Source organism: Grammomys surdaster, unplaced genomic scaffold, assembly GCF_004785775.1.
Source record: "Grammomys surdaster isolate TR1022 unplaced genomic scaffold, NIH_TR_1.0 126278, whole genome shotgun sequence".
Classification (NCBI taxonomy): Eukaryota; Metazoa; Chordata; class Mammalia; order Rodentia; family Muridae; genus Grammomys; species Grammomys surdaster.
Window position 1 is genome coordinate 1,803,461 of NW_021621078.1, and position 17,164 is coordinate 1,820,624.

General features: G+C 44.9%; 1 protein-coding gene and 1 long non-coding RNA gene across 4 annotated transcripts in view; one reads left to right on the forward strand and one right to left on the reverse strand.

Moving 5' to 3' along the window:
* Positions 1-17,164, forward strand: part of Asic2 (acid sensing ion channel subunit 2) — a 1,057,576-nt gene that overhangs the window by 825,081 nt on the left and 215,331 nt on the right. The gene's annotated exons all lie outside the window — the stretch shown is intronic.
* Positions 1,859-10,883, reverse strand: LOC114613920. 2 transcript variants are annotated; one of them, XR_003710241.1, is made up of 3 exons: positions 10,779-10,883; positions 6,464-6,548; positions 1,859-1,965 (listed from the first exon to the last, which is right to left on the reverse strand). It is a non-coding gene; the product is annotated as an uncharacterized LOC114613920 (long non-coding RNA). The 2 variants fall into 2 exon arrangements; XR_003710240.1 differs by lacking the exon at positions 1,859-1,965 and adding an exon at positions 4,087-4,336.

Below are 17,164 nucleotides of genomic sequence, written 5' to 3' on the forward strand. Positions count from 1 at the left end.
TTCATTTTTTTCTCACATTAATTTATTGGTTTATTATCATATAAAGAGTACTTAAACATAAATGGTGTAAAGACATATAAAGTGGAAAATATATAGAAAGACCCCGCCTCCTTGCCAGAAATGAAACAGCAGTTCCCCATGTCCCTCTAGAATGCAACCGTCTTCCTTTGCATGCTCAGCTCATTTTTGGCACATTTTATTTCATAGTTTTATTTAATGTGCCCGGACATATTTCTATATCACCTCAGACAAATCCATCTCTTCATCTTTTACTGCCCTGTAACAAGCAATTTTATGGATTTACTGCCATTTATTTTATCAATCCCCATGACCAGACTCTTTGGGAATATCCAGGTTTTTATTCTATAGGTTATGCTGTGAAGAAAAACCCCATCTGTTTGGCGTTTTTATATACTTTCGTGTCCGTAGCTTTGGAAATAGTATGTGCTTGTTGGGTGAGGTGCTACACCCTTGAAATCCCAGAATTTAGGAGGAAGAGGCAAGAGGATCTGGGATTCAAAGTTATCTGTGGCTACACAGTGAATTTGAGGCCAGCCTGGGCTACATGAGATTTTATCTCAAAAAACAAATACCTGCATTGAGGAGGAGGCTCAGTGCCAAGACCGATGTCCTGAGTTCAGTCCTGGGGACCCACATGTTGAAGGAATGGATATTAAATCTCCCTGTTGTTCTTTGACCTCTACTCACACTGTGTGGCACAAGCATACCTCACACTCACACAAGTAAGTAAATAACTGAAATAAAATCATTTTTAAAACTGAAGAAAAGAGAGAGTATGTGCATTTGAAAAAAATGGTCACTGAAGTATGAAAAGCGATACTTGAACCTAAAATACCTTTTTCCTAGTCTGAGTTAAATGTCACTGGGCAGGAATCGGATGGAAGCGACTCCTGACAGGAGCTGTACCTGTGAGCGAAGTGTGCTGGTGTTCCTGGTGCCACTCCTCATAGCATCCGTAGCTTTTCTCTACATTTGAAATCATTTCCAAATTAAAAGTCTTAACCAATTATTCTAATAAAGCAGCCAGAAAATCAAATTTGGGTTTCACATGGTTTACTTGAAATCCTATATTATTAATTACAGTATAGTTGATCCTATTTAAAGTCTTTTCTGTTATAGTTTTTTCTTTCTTTTTAAATTATAGGGCTGGAGGAAGGCTCGCTGTTCTTGTGGAGAACGAAAGTTCTGTTCTCTGCACACATGCTATCACTCATAACTGCTATAATGCCAGCTACGGGGATTTGATACCCTTGGCTGGTCTCCAGGAGTACTGTACACACACACACACACACACACACACACACACACGCATGCATGCATGCATACACACACTTTAGAAATGATATATCAATGATACAGACTCATGGGATAAAATAGTATAAAGATTTAAGTGTGTGAATTACCTGTGACCTCTGCCTGCCACCTCTAACTCTCAGCAATCCTCCTGCCTCAGCCTTCCAAGTGCTGGAAATCCAGGAGAGCATCACCCTAGCAGGCCCTGTTTATGCATTTTGAACCAGGCTGTGGTCCTCCACCGGCCCACTGAGAAAGCTTTCTTTCAGGTCTCTTCCCCATGAGCCCCATACTCAGCACTTACTTTTTTCTCAAATTATAATGCCTAGTCAATTAAAGTAATCCAGTTTATTGTGCAACATGTAGATAACCTATAAACAAAAGAGAAGGATGTCAAGTCACCTGTAGCTCCCCCCCCCCATCACGAATCCAGCAGTGTTGCAGCATATGCTTTGGCTGGTTGCTGTGCATGCTGGCACATGTCTGGGAATGTCTGGGTGAGGGCTGAACCAATGACCCTGCAATTTTACCTGCTTTCTTGACTCCTATTCTTCTGACTCATCGTTCTGGTGAGACTTGTCCTTCCATCTTGAACCTTTTTTGTAAAACTTGGAAGTTGAGGATAACTCAGATGATTGTTATTTGTCATGCCTGTGAAGTGGGGTGGAGGATGGTCAGGGAAGGCTTCCTGGAGGAGGTGGTGCTGGAGCAAAGACCCCCAATGGCTGACTGGAAGTCATTAAGATAGAAAAGGAGAGATCGATGTTCAGGGATAGGGAATAGCCTAAGCAAAGCTCTGGAGGTCAGAGTACACCTGGGTTGACAAAGCCTGCATAAAGTTTGATGGTAGAAGGATTTGGAATAGGGAGGAAGAGAGCTCTTAGATGAATCCAAGAGACTTAGGGATTGGCCTGAAAATAGAGGAGACAGATGGAAGACTTCAATCCCTGAGGGATGTGGGAATGGCACAGTCATGGCTGAAAATTGCATTTTGGAATGGGAGAGGCAGCAGAAGACCAGTTTCCCCTGACCCGACCTTATTAGGCAGACCCCGTGAAACTCCTGCTCAGCTCTCTCTCCCTGTCAACCTAGAGCTGCTCACTTCTAGAATGGTCATCTGAGTCTTTTTGGCAGTCGTGAGGGTCTCAGCTGGTGGATGTGGCCTCTGAGTCCCAGAGCGCCTAGTAAAAGGACCATTAACAATTTGATGGAAATGATTTTGAGAAACTTGCATTAGAAAAATCTGCATCTGCTTTCTGTGGCCTGTTTAAAGGGGAAAAAATCGTCAAACAAGATCCTGGGAACCCACATAATATCAGAAGCCAGCAGCTGGTGTCATTGTGCAGACCACAGGTGGGGTGGTGGGGCTTCCTCATCTAATTATCCCAGCTCAGTGGCCTCAGCATCTCCTTGGAGACCAGTTACCTTCCACCTGTACACTTGGAGAAGCCACGGTGCTCAGAAGAAACAAAATGGTCCATGTATTTTTAAAATATCAAACCAACACATTCTTCTCATGAAAACCAGAGTGTCCAGGGTTAGATGGTCATCAGAGGCTCTTCCAACCAAAGCCTCATCCCTGAGAGCCACAGCCCCTGGGCCATCCAAAGTTGTCATATCTATAACCCATGCCAATCAGTTCTCTTCAGGCTGGGACCCCTGTTTCCTTCTGTAACCACTTATGTTCATATGTGAAGAGATGCAAAACAATCATCAACTTAAGTGCTCATGAATGGGATGGCTTCCATGCAGCATTAATAATGTTGACTTGGTGATGGTCCTTCACTTTCCACTCAGGGCTAGTTCAGAAAACTCTCCAAAATGCAAATAAGGAGGGTGTGTGTGTGTGTGTTTACATGTGTGCACATGCATTTGTGTTCATGATTTCTAGTGACTGAGACCTAGTTAGAGACACAGTCAACAGTTCACTTGTACACTCAAGGTCTCAGTCTGGTCATAGTGGCTAGGAGGTTGGACTGCAGATTCCTAGGTATCTAAGAACACCCAGCTCTGCCTATGAACTCCAGCCTTCTCTCCTGTGAGACGGGTAATCTTGTAAGTTTGTATGCTTTCTCTAAAACCTGTTTTTTTCAGCTGGAAAGCGGGTATGTGGCCCTATCTATCTCATCTATCTCTGTGGATGTGATTACTTGCTGAGATGGTGCCTAATGGACAGATACTTAGCCTGAATGCAGTCAATGACCCTGTCACTTCTGTTGTGGCTTAGCACAACATAGCCTGCTCGCATTTCACCTTGCGGGATCTGGATACATCTGGATCTACCCACAAAGACACATCAGAACTGATACAAGAGGCCAAAAAAGAACTTTCTGGAAATCCAAGGGCTGAGAGAGCACTGGAAATTCAGTCTGTGAGCGCATTGTAAGAGTGGAGAGAGATGTAGGCATAGCCTAGCCTGTTGTCAAGTTCACTGTGAAGGAAGGAGCGTAAAGAATCAAAGCTGCTGGGCCAGGCCTGAGAAGGTGAATGCTAAGACTGGAGCTAGAAGACTGAGAAGGAAGTGCAGAAGAGGGCAGATAAGGTCAGGCAGTCCCCACAGCCAAGGCCTGGAATGTGGGGAGCCTCAAGCAGTGCTGTGTGCACTACGGGGGTTTCTGCAACATCCTAGGGTTCAGCAGACATCTCTTCTATGGCTTTGAGGACACTGAAGACCTCAATCCACTTATTAAGCTTGACCACAGTAACCAAACAAAAGCAGGCTTTCCATTGTTCTTTTAAAAAATTATCACTTTTTTATTTATTGTGTGTGCATGCACCGTGGGCATGGGGAGCCCAGAGGAGTCAGTTCTCTCCTTCCGCCATGTCAACGCAGGGTTCATACTCAGATCTTCAGGTTTCACAGCAAGCACGTTTACTCACTAAGCCCTCTCACTGCCCCCTTGCATGGCTCTTTCTGGCAGGTAGGTCTTGGGCAGAAAGCCTGGGACTTTTCCAGGCTGGGACTGCATCAATACAACAGGAGATGCAAGAGGTGTGTCAGGTCCTCGAAGACCAATTTGTCCTAGAACAGAGCCGACTATCACAGCGCTGTCTGTGATGGGCTGGCTGTATTATGCATGACATTCATTTGCTGATTTGCATTTTCTTCACCTCTTAAAAAATGAAAGGCAAGAGCAAATAAACGATGAAGGAAGAGAAACAGAATGCCTAATAAATGACTAGCAGAATGAGAGGGCTGGGCACAGCTAGACAGGCAGCGGGGATGAGAGGGCTGGGTACAGCTAGACAGGCAGCGGGGATGAGAGGGCTGGGCACAGCTAGACAGGCAGCGGGCATGAGAGGGCTGGGTACAGCTAGACAGGCAGTGGGGATGAGAGGGCTGGGTACAGCTAGACAGGCAGCGGGGATGAGAGGGCTGGGTACAGCTGGAGAGCAGCACAGGTTCTGTTCAAGAGACACAACAACCTGAGGGTGAGGGAGGCCCAGACTTTGCTACTCTTCCTTTCCCTGGGAAGAGAGTGCAGAAGGGAACAGTGATGCCCAAGTTCTTCCCACACTTTATTCTAATCTAGCCAGGTTCATACTCAATCTCTCCAAGTCTCAGACTCCCTGTCTGAACAGAGGGTATCTTGGTTTGCTTTCTGTTGCTAGGATAAAGTATGAGCTACACTCCATCACTGACAGAAACCAAAGCAGGAATTGAAGTAGAGGCCACAGAGGAACTCTGCATACTGGCTCTCTCCCAGTCTCATGCTCTGCTGCCATTCCTATATAACCCAGGCCTGCCTGCCTAGGGATGGTATCACCCACAGTGGGCTGAATCCTCCTACATCAATCAGCCATCAAGAAGAATGCCCCAATGACATGTCTACAGCACAATCTAATGGAGGCAGTTCCTCAGCTGAGGTTCCCTTATGCCCAGCTGCGTTAAGTTGACAGTCAAGATTAGCCATCGAACTGTGGCATCATGGTACCTGGCTTGCTTGTCTTAAAGTATTCAAGGGAGATAGATCTTAGTCATGTAGATTAGAAAACTGAAACTCAACAAAGAGCAATACATCAGGGATCAATAAAGAGAATTTCTTTTAGCATAATTCAATCACTTACTGAAATCAACCTTGTACCCTTTAGAGACAACCTGGGTGAAATGTGCAGTAGTTATGCTTACAGGTCTGAGATAGAACCCTAAATCTATGAACTCTGTGGTCTTAAGTATGTCACTTGTGTCCTCTGAGCCTCGGTTTCCCATAGGTCAGATGGGGACAACAGTCCTCGAACTATATAGCATCAGTCAAAGAATTAACTAAAATAGGCAAGCAGCTGGTTCCTAGCACATAATAATGAACAGTGGTTTTGGTCTCTTTCCTGCTCCGACTTCTAAACATAAGCATTTACCCCAATTCCTTGGTAAACCAGAACCTGCTTCATTGAATTATAGAGACTAATGACAATAGAATAATATCATTTGGAAGTTATTTTTGTGAGCTGCAAGAACATTTAGAAACTTTTACCCCAAGAGATGTCTTTTTCTTTCTCTCACATAGTCAAGGCATTTTTAATTTACTACAAATACTAAATTGACCCTTCCTTAAAATATACCACACAACAAATCTGGCACAAGTAACAGCACTTGCAAGTATTAACAGTCTGCCATACTTGCAACAGGAAGCAAACACCCAAACACAGAGATGTGTATGACCACTGGATATACATAGTCATCAGCATCAATTTATCTAACCACATAGCTTGAAACTTGGGTACTTGCAATCTTTGCCTTCCACCTAGAGTTTTCAAACTTGTTTAGTGGATCCAGATCCATTTTACCTTCAAGATTCTATAGAAGAAGCCAGAGGCTGTAGGGTGGGACATAAGGAGGGCTTTGAGCTTAGTAGGACTAGGGTTCTCTTCTCACTTGAACATTAATATCTGGTGTGAGTGTGTGTGTGAGTGTGTGTGTGTGTGTGTGTGTGTGTGTGTGTGTGTGTGTAGATGTGTACATGGGTGTACTTGCCCATGAGTGCACATATGGAGGTCAAAGTCAATGATGGGGCTTTCCCTCTATTGCCCTCCACCTTACTTTATAAGACAGGGCCTTTCACTGAGCCTGGAGCTCACCATGTCAACTGAACTAACTAACAGTGAGCACTCTACCTATTTTCTGACCCCTTTTCTTTCCCAATAATCTTACCGGTTAACAGCTCAAGAAGTGCCAACATGTGGCTCATCAATCATGTTCTGAGAGGTTGGGGAGGGGTGTCAGCTCCTTCTACAGCCTGTTGGGCATAGAGAGTTATTTCACAACTTGTATATAACATTACACGTGGCCTGCAGAGAAAAGCCGTAGTCATTAAAGCACTGCATATGTTTTCCCTCATTGCTGGGACCTTTTCATGTAGCCATTCTCGCCCCAGTGACCTCCCAATACACCTTGAACAGACACTTGGCTATTCAAGCATACTCCTACTTCAAGGCTTTGGCACTCTTGCTGCACTGCAGTCTGAATACAGAGGCACAAGTTGGATCTCCTCTTCTCAGGGAAGCCACCCTTGACCATTCTGTTTTAGCTGCAAAGCACACCCTATTCTCTCTGGCATTTCAGTTCTATTCACCTATCTCTACTGCTGACATCTGTTAACTCAATGAGCATATTTTTTCTTACTTATTGAATTTATTGTGTTCTGCTCATCACCCAGCTGCATGTGCATAACTTCGATGATTTCATTTCCCTGAAGTTTGGAGACCTTTGCCTCTTTTTATTCACAAACATATTCCAAATGTTAGGACTGAGAATGTGGCTCAGTTGATAGAGTACTTACCTGCCATGCACAAAGTCATGGGTTTTATCCTCAGTAGTGTGCAAACCGGTATGGTGGGTCATCCCTATAATCACAGCACTGGGGAGGTAGAGGCAGGAGGATCAAAAGTTCAAGATCATCAATGGGTACATAGGAAGTTCGAAGACCTTTTAAGACTAGAGACCTTGTCTAAAAATAGATGTCTGTACTCTTGATACAGGATAGATGTCCATTTGTAGGATGGATGGATGGATGGATGGATGGATGGATGGATAGATGGATGCATGGATGGATGGATGGATGCATGGATGCATGATGCATGGATGGATGGATGTGTGGATGGATGGATGGATGGATGGATGGATGCATGGATGAATGGATGGATGGATGCATGGATGCATGGATGGATGGATGCATGATGGATGGATGGATGTGTGGATGTGTGGATGGATGAATGGATGGGTGCATAGATGCATGGATAGATAGATGGATGGACAGACTAAAGAATGGACAGACAGATGGACAGATGGATAAATGAATGGACAAATACATGAGCCATAAAATTGAAACATGCTTGATGGTTTTCTTGGGGAATATTTGGCCTCCATCTACTTAAACACTGCAGGCACCTGCTCATAACTGAGTAGGCTCACTCCTGCTACCCTAGGCAGCTACCTGGGTCACTGTGACCTCTGGGGAGCTGAAGACACAAGTGAGTGACTCTTCTGCTCTTGGTTTTCTTTTTTTTTGTAATAGAAAACTCTTTTATTTTAGTATTGCCCTCAAGTTCAGAAGTTTGGAGCAAATGTACTGAGAAAGCAGTTTGGGATCTACTCCCACCAGGGATCTGGAAGCCTTAAATTTAGTGATCCCCAACAGCAGGCCCAGAAAACCCAACAGCCACGTGCTAGTCTTGCACTGTTAACACACAGGGCCCCACAAGACATCAACTGGAATCAAAGGTTGATGAGGCCCACCAAGGTCCCCATCTCATCTAATTGGTGGTAGATGCTGGGCCCAGACAACTCCTCATATAGAGATCTGGGGCACAAGATGCTGGGCTCTGCCTTTTCTTGGGCTACCAAACAAGCAACTGGGGAAGGAGTAGGGCTTGGGTGGAGACCACTGAGCACCAAGGCTAAGGTGACCCAGGAGCTGACCTTCCACTTGGCTAGAGGCAGGCCGAGGAAAGGTGGCATTTCAGTGATGCAGAAGTTAGCTGTGCAGGAAGGAAAGTGCATTTAAGGTTGCTCAGAAACAGATGTTGACCACAGTGCCACTGAGAGGAAGCCGAAGCTGCGGGGAGGACAGACCCGGGCCTTGGTTTTCTAGAAGAGTCCCTGTTCTCCATTTGGTTTCTGCTTTCTAGAAACATTTTTTACAAATAAATTTATAAAAGAGAGAGGAGGGGAGCTAGTAGCTGGATAAAAAAATCCTCTGTCTCTGACCATTATGTCTGGCACACACACACACACACACACACACACACACACGCACACATACACACAAGCATACACACAAGCATACACACACACACACACACACACACACACACGGGCTCACACACGCGCAATAATATTTCACCCATGTGAAATGTAACTTACCCCATGTGAAATCTAACATCTTGTTGTGAAACGCTGCAAAAGGATTTTTTAAAGTCCACATTTGAAGCTGTTGTACTACAAATGTTTGAACCCCTCCCTTTGTCTGGGATTCCCCAACTACTATTTCCTAGTATTACTGCAGACTCCAGTCTGTAACCTTCTTTTTATTATGATGAAATTTTAATAATAAAAAATACTCTACAGAACAGCTAATGAAGGTGGTGTGACATGAAACTGACATTTTTATAGACATGCAAATAAACATTCATTCTATTTCTTTTTCCTTTTGTTTTTTGGGACCAATATATTTTCAGGTCCTATTTTTTTTTAATGTATGTATGTATGTGTGTATGTAAGTATGCATGCATTATGTTATTGTATGCGGGGAAAATTTAAAGACCTCCTCAGCGGTGGGGGCCGGGAGGGGCTTCCACGCTGCGGCAGGTCCCACATTCGGGAGGAATCCTATGGTTCCAGCGGCCTAGAGGCCTTGGCGGTGGCAGGCCCCAATGACACGAGGAAGTCCTTGGTTCCAGAAAGGTTTATTGTCATGGCGGATGGTGGATGGATCTAGGCGTACCCCCCAGAACTCAGGGCAGTCCCGAGTTATATAGGGAGGGAGAAAGGGGGAGGATCTGGGGGAGGCATGCTTAATTTGCTCTGCCCTCTGGCCTTCATTAGTATGTAAATCCCTAAGGCCTGAGGCCTATAGTCTGGCCTATGTGACTGAACAATGTAATTTTTTGAAGACATGACTGCTTTTTAGGACCCTGGATTCTGGAGGGCGCCGAACTCCTGCCGGTACTCACGCAGAGTCTCGGGGTTCTAGGCACCTGCTCAACCATAACCCAGGATACCCTCATGCAGTCCCACAATTGTAGGTTATTGAAAACTTTCTGAGTCCAATAGCCTGGGTTGGTAGTGTCTGGTAGATAAAGTAGCTATGCTGGAGAACACTTAGGAAAACAGAAAGACTGGGTTCTGCCAAAAGCTCACTCTTGAGGACTTTAACAAATCTCTGATTATCTCAGCCTGAATCACCCAATCCCTAAGATGGAGATTATGGCTCTCCACCCAGGTGATGGGAGGAATCCTGTCAAAAACATTCCTTGTTTCCTTCTGAACCAGAGGGAGCCCAGCATACTCAGCATGGCTCTCAGACTTGCAGGGCTCTGTTTTCCCAGCTACTCCCAGGTCTGTTCTGCTCACTGTTTGCCTGAGTTGAGTAAGTCTGGCCAGTACTTTGACCCTCATGTGAATTACATGAAGGGATGGCAAGACCAAAATTCATGAGAGTCTACTGTGTGGAAGGTGTCCTTAACACACCGTGCTATTCACTTCACAGATGCTTGTGTGCCCAAGTCTCTCTGTCTTTACCTTCTCCTGCCAGAGCACCTCCCTCTGCTCTGTCCTTAGCCATCCTTCTGACTCGTTCTTCCTCCTCATCTTAGCCATCAGCCATTTGGCCTAGTATACCTTCAACAAGGAATTTCTCTCTACCTATGTGACTCCTTGCCCTCTTGCCTGGATGACACATCTCCAAACCTGCTTTCATGTATTCAGAGTTTTTATTTCTCCATTTTATCCTTTGCTAGGGCATCAGGGTGCTGTTCATTATTACTTTGCATAGCTTGGCTTTGTTTTGTTTGAGACAGTCTACTGGAACCCAGGCTGACCTCAAATAGCTATGTAGCTGAGGCTGGCTTTGAACTTGTGATCCTTCTGCCGCCACCTTCCAAGTATAGATTACAAGTGTGCAACAACACTATGGACAGCCAGAGCATTTTTAAAGTGTTAAATCAGATTGCTTTGTGCCCCCAGCCCCTGCATTCATGCCAAGATGTATCTCCCCAGCTTCCTAATAGGCTTGCAGGACCCAGCGTCCATCTTGGCTGCACAGCTCCTACTGTCTTGGCTCCTCCCAGTTTCTTTGCACCCTTGCCCATATCACCAGCACTCTCCTACTTCTCACACAGAACAGTCTTCAATTTTGGCTCCCAGCTCCACAGCCACCTCCTGGGGGAGCCTTCTACATCTCTCCCTAGCACGTCCCTGTCCTGCTATTCTTAAGACTCAGTTCTGTGCTTCCTGCAGAGCAACATACCTGTTTAGTCACATGCATGCTTTGTTTCCTTACTGGAACTGTTTACTCCACAGCCAACCAGCCAGGCACTGCAGGAGGGCATAGTCTGTTATCCTGAGCCCTCCCTGATAAAGGCACAGAGCCTGGGGCTCCTGGCAAGTTCAGCAGCAGTTGTTGAATGAGGGACAGTTCAGTTTGGAAGCAGATGTTCTTCTGATGATGAACTGAAGTCCTGGCCCCTTTAGGATCTTGATGGCCTCCTCTGGACTCCCTAAGCACCTTACTTTGCTTTAATTGATCTTTTCCTTGTCTCTCTCGTTAGATTATGAGCCTCTCAAATACAGATGCATGTGTGCTGGCATCTAGTCTCATGAAACCTTTGACAGATCAATAGAACTACTAAAGCCAGAGCAGGAATCCAAACAGGATCTGACTGAGAAGCCTCATGATGCCCGAGACTGTATCAGACGGGTAGGATTATGAACTATGTTAGTATAATTATTATGTTATTGTCATCATAGGATAAGCTACATTAATCCTCCACTCTTGTGATACACGTGATGTATTTGTAATGTGACTGAGGCCCAGAGCTTTTCAAGGAGGGTCTTAAGGTCACATAGTAATGGAGTCAAAATTGGAACTCAGAGCCACATCCTGTCTTGTTCAGAACCTTTCTGCTCTTCAGAAAGGTGCTTTCAGGCATCACCTTGTTTCTTCAAGACCCCATATTCTCACAGGAGCGAAGAGGCTGAGGTGGTGAGGGTGCCAGGGTGAGTGGCAGGACTCTGAAAGTGATCATTGACTCTGAAAGTCATGTGCTGGAAGCACAAGGTCTCAGAATGCAAGAGCCATCATGGGGCAGTGAGTGTCACAGGGTAGAGAATTGTGGCCAGAATAAGCTATTCTTTCTAAACGAGAGTCACTGACTTCTTGTGTGCCATTAGGGAGCATAGATTTTCCTGATGAAGCAGACGAGTCCTTGGTTCTCTGTATATTCATGTGTGTGGGAACTCACTCTTAAACCCTTTAGTGAAATGTCTTCCAAGGAAAACAGAAAAAAATAAAAACCCCATTAAAAGCCTCTTGTGCCCGGCACTGAGCTAAGCATTTTATGTGCTTATTCGTGTAAACAACGGTCTCATTACCTTGACTGAAAAAGACCTCCCAATGTGTAAATCATGACTTCCTGGGCTTCCTGAGAGCCTCCATTTTCACTCTGGTTGACCACATGTGTTTCTCAAGTCAGTACTGGACACCTAGCATGCCTTTACAGTGTATATTCCAGACAGGACACAGTCACTTTCACATATAGAGAGTACAAAGCCAATATCATGGTTTCTCTTTCCTGCTGAGGACAGGACTCCAGGTGTCTGCTCCCATGCAAGCATCTGCCCCCAGGGATTCACTAGTCCCTCCGCACCATCCCAGGTCACCTCTACAGGACAGATTGCACAGAGAACATAAAGATGGCTCGACATACTCAGCACTGTGCTTTGCCTAGCAGTATGCAACATCATTCCCATTTTATCAACTTGTAGAAGCAGGTTGGTGTGACCGGGGTTCCCAGGAGATCATTCCATCTATCCCTTCCATGTTACACAGGAAGAAACAGGTCTTAGAGGTTATGGGTTGACTTTTCTGAGGCTACACATCACATCTATGGTGGACCTTCAATGAGAACCCAGATCTCCTGACTCCTGGTTTGTGTGGTCCTTCAGTTAAAGCAGTGGTTCCCAACTTGTGGGTCATGACTCCTTTGGGGTTGCATATGAGATGTTTATTTTATGACTTACAGCAAAATTAGCAGTTAAAGTAGCAATGGAATAACTTTTATGGTTGGTGGTTGGGGGGTCACCACAACACAAGAAACTGTATTAAAGGGTCACAGAATTAGGAAGGTTGAGAACCATTGCATTAGAGGGTTATAAATGATACAGGGGCAAAGTGGGGGGTTAGGGAAAGGACTCAGTGGGTACATGAGGACTAGAGTTCAGATCCGCAGGATCTATGTAAAAGCCACGTGTGGGGCACATGTCTTTAACCCCAGCAGCAGGGAGGAGAGACATACAGAGTGGCAGATCCATGGAGCTCATTGATAAGCTAGCCAAGCCAACTGTTCAGTGAGAGACTTTGTCTTTAAAAAATAAGACAGAGAACAACAGAAAAAGATACCCTCTGGCCGCAACGTGTGCACATATAGATGAGAACACCCACATACGTACATACATACTCATACACACACACACACACATTGACTCATACACATACACACAAACACATACATACATACACACATACTCATGCACACACACTCATACACATACACACAAACACACACATACATACATACACACATACACACACATACATACATACACACATACTCATACACATACACTCATACACATATACACAAACACACACATACATACATATACTCATGCACACACATACTCATACACAAACACACATACATACACACACACTCATGTACATACACATACATATATACATTCACACACATTAACACAAACACACATACGTACATACACCCACTCATGCATACACACACTCATATACATCAACACAAACACACACACACATACATACACACACTAGTGCACACACACACACTTGTGCACCCATATATACATACATGCACACATGCACACACACACACAAATTACAAAAAAGAAAATATTTTCTCTGGGGACCAGGGACAGATAGATAGAATTTTTAATGCTATTCTCTCTTCTTTTACCTGTTTGAAATTTCCCATGCTAAAAAGTTTCTTTTTAAGTGGAAAAAATGGCCCTAGAAGAGTGTTTGATTATAGCAGCAGTGGGTCCTGTTTTTATATTCACCTCCTCAAAGATGTGTTTAATTCTTCCCAGAGGAATCCTTCCTGTACATTGAATCCCTCCATGTGGCGCATAGCCGGTCCCGCACATAATTACTAATGATAGGACGGGGCTTGGGCTTTTCCCATCTCTTTTGTCTAGGAGCCAGCACATAAGACATCACTTCTTTGAAGCTCTAAGCCTCCTTGGAAGCCAGCCTCAAGCTTTTCCATTTTAGTCTCCCCAGCTTCTGCCCACACCGTACTCTCAAGGTCAAGGTGTCCCCAACTTGTCCATTACTGAACACTGCAGTGCTGTTATTTACTAAATATTTTTCCTTGAACTGACTCATTTCATTTACTTCAGTATGTTTTCAGAGGAAACTATATGTCATTACTGTGGATGGAAAATTAGGCATAGAATCCAGGGAACTGGGATTTAGTGTCCTCGTTATGCTTATCCTAACAGTCATTATGAAACTCAAGAAAAGGGTTCATGAACGGGCAACTGAAAAATCTCAATTTAAACCGTGCTTTGGAAAACACTATCATTGGCTGGTGTTCTCCTGGGAATAGCCTTGTTTTACATCTCTCCCCAGAATGTGTGTGTGTGTGTGTGTGTGTGTGTGTGTGTGTGTGTTCGAGCAATGCATGTGTACCTGTGTGTTCTCAGTAATAGAACATGTCCACTTGGTCAGTATACCTGATGTGGCATGTCCTTCTGCTCTGCCCTGTACTCTGTAATCCTGACTTGTATGAGGCAGGAAGGAGTACATGGCATGCAGACAAGGCAGGCAGGCAGTGTGCATCTGTCAGTGCAGCTTTCTTGTACCCTGTCACTCCCTTGCCCCACAATGCTCAGGAAATAAACAAATGGCCCTGGCTTGAAAGACCATTAGGCAACATGAGCCATGTCAGCAGTAGGAAAGGACTAGAAAGGGCTAGGTCTCAGCTAGGAAATAGATGAATGGAGGAGATTATGTGCTAAAGTGTGATTTGTAAATTGGGAGCTCCCATACAACTCAGGACTGTTCTGATGAAGGCCGGAGGAGGATTTAATACTCTTCAGTTTATCGAGAGGCAGTGAGCTGTGTGGGAATGGTCCTGGCTTCCCAGCTACACAGACTAGGTTTAAATCCAACTTAAGTCATCTTGAAACAGGACTTTATATCCAATGAGGCTCATTTTTTAAAATCTGTGAAATGGGGATAATAGCACCCTTTGTCCAGGGTTACAGTCGTGATGAGCTAAGGAAAAATTAAGCACAACACTGGGCTGTAAAAAATAAAAGGCAGTTGTGGTTTCCTTGAACTCATGAAAGACTTCCTGATTCATTGAAGAAAGAATAAACTCTAGCGTGTACAAGTTCAGGGTTAATGTGGATAGTATTTGTTACTGAAATCCAATATTCTGAGACTGGGTTTTCCATTTGTGTGTGGCAACTATCCAGGGCTATATTGATTCTAAAGGATCACTCTGTGATTGCCCAATTCATCACAGTGTTCCAGGGCACTGCCTTACAATTGCCAGAGGTGTCACGTGGCTTGACAGTCTCCCCCAGCTCACTTGCAAAGTCCAGGAGGGCAGAGTACATGTTCCTCAGATGATACTTCCAGTGTGGACACAACCCACGAGCATAGTGGACTCATAGAGTAAGTGTCCTGGGTTACAGGAAGTGGATTTAAATCCAAGGGTTATTAGGGTTTTCAAGAATACCTGACAATGCATCCCTGTCTTTCTGCTAAGGCTGAGGACCACTAGAAAAATAATATTAAAAACAAATGCAAAGCCATAATGTTGATTTTAGGGATGGGATATGTCTGTATGGAATGACCCCACCACCACCACCATCCATACCTAATTGTGAACTCTATAGACTCACTTCACAATGGTGGGCAGCAGACTGTGACAGTGCCCCCTCATGGTAAGAGAACAGGGAGTTGGGGGAGAAACGCTGACTCTTGCATGAATGAAATCACACTATGTGGGAAGGGAACCACAGAAGAAAAGTTGTCTTTCCTTAATTAGGTTTCTATCCTGTATTTTCTTCTGCTCAAGAACTGATATTCTGCAAATCATATTAATTAGGCACCCAGTAACCAGTTAACCCATTCGTCAAGCAAGCATAATCCTTAGGAGATGATAGCATGCTTGAAGCAGGCGGAATCTGGATGAAGACCTACATTCAAATACAGCTCTGCTGCAAGCTGGCCATGCAAGCTTTAACCCTTGACTACCTGTACTTCCATGTCCCGTGCTATCATGAGAGATCTGTGCTCTCCACCTCACAGCGCTGTCTGTGTAGTCAATGAGATCACACATGTGCCCCTGCCTTGTGACTAGTGCGGGGGAAACCCTTCAGAATGTTAGAGTTACCCAAAGAGCTAAGAACACAGATGCTGCGTGTGCCAGTGTCCCGCTTTTAATGTTTTTCTTGGGAGAGCTAACCATAAAATAGACAGAGAGCACGCTTAGGAGGACATCTTGACTGAGGGAGGAGGATGCATGAACTAGCAAGATAAAGGCTCCGTGTGGAGTGAGAGATACCCTACCTACGCCTGGTCCTAGCTATTTCTGTTCTGATTCCTGCCAGCCTCTGGTCACCTCTTGCAGCTTTGTAAGCAGTCCAGGCAGGTAGCCTAACTCAATGACAAACCCTCCTTCAGACTGAGAACTCCAGGTCTAAACCAGCACAAGTTCTGGCAGAGCCTCTCAGATGAGCTCAGCATTTGCTTTCTGACCAGTTGCCCAACACCCACACCTCTCCCATTTCCCTGACAGGTAGTTTGCTGCGTGCAAGAAGCCTTTCGCTATTCAGTTTCAACAAAGGGCAGCCACTTAGGAGGAAGGTCTGGAAGGAGCATCCAATAGCAGGACCTGAAAGAATCCTCTCCAATGCTGGGGTTCAAAGAAAGAGCTTTAGGTCTCTGATGTGGGAACCCAACCCGTCCTGCCCTGGACCCCTATCTAGGAAGGGAAGTAGAGGAAGCAGGAGTTGTTTGGGGGCAGTTATCTATTCCTAGGACAACTTCAAGTGCTCCTCACTCTTCAGGTCCTGCTGCTACCCTGCGGTCTAGTGGGCTCAGCATCAAGTGAACTGGAAGATGAGAAACTCTGGGAAGGGCTGTATTGGAAGAGTGCCAGTAGGTGAGGTCTAACTCAGTCTCTGGAAGTCAGTATGGCTTCCTAGAGGAAGTGCATGCAAAGTCTTGGAAGCTAGAGAGACTTAAGAGAGTGTGTAGAGGAAGCTGGCACAGCACTAAGTGGGGTACCAAACATTACTTACCACTTGGGTTCGAGGGAGTTGGACACAGCTCTATGGCCTTGTCTTCTGACCAAGAACCATGCTTAAAAATTAGAATCACTTTTTCATGTGTATGAGGAAACATATACTGAGACCCTATGTGTCATACTAGACACAATGGCATGGAGACACTTCAAGACCGCTTTTATTGTCCATCCATTTGACAAATGTTTATTGAACACATACTGTGTGCCAGGCAGAGCTCAAGGCACTGATTGTACAGCAGTGGGCAAAGCAGACAAGAACTCCATGGCCTGCAAAACT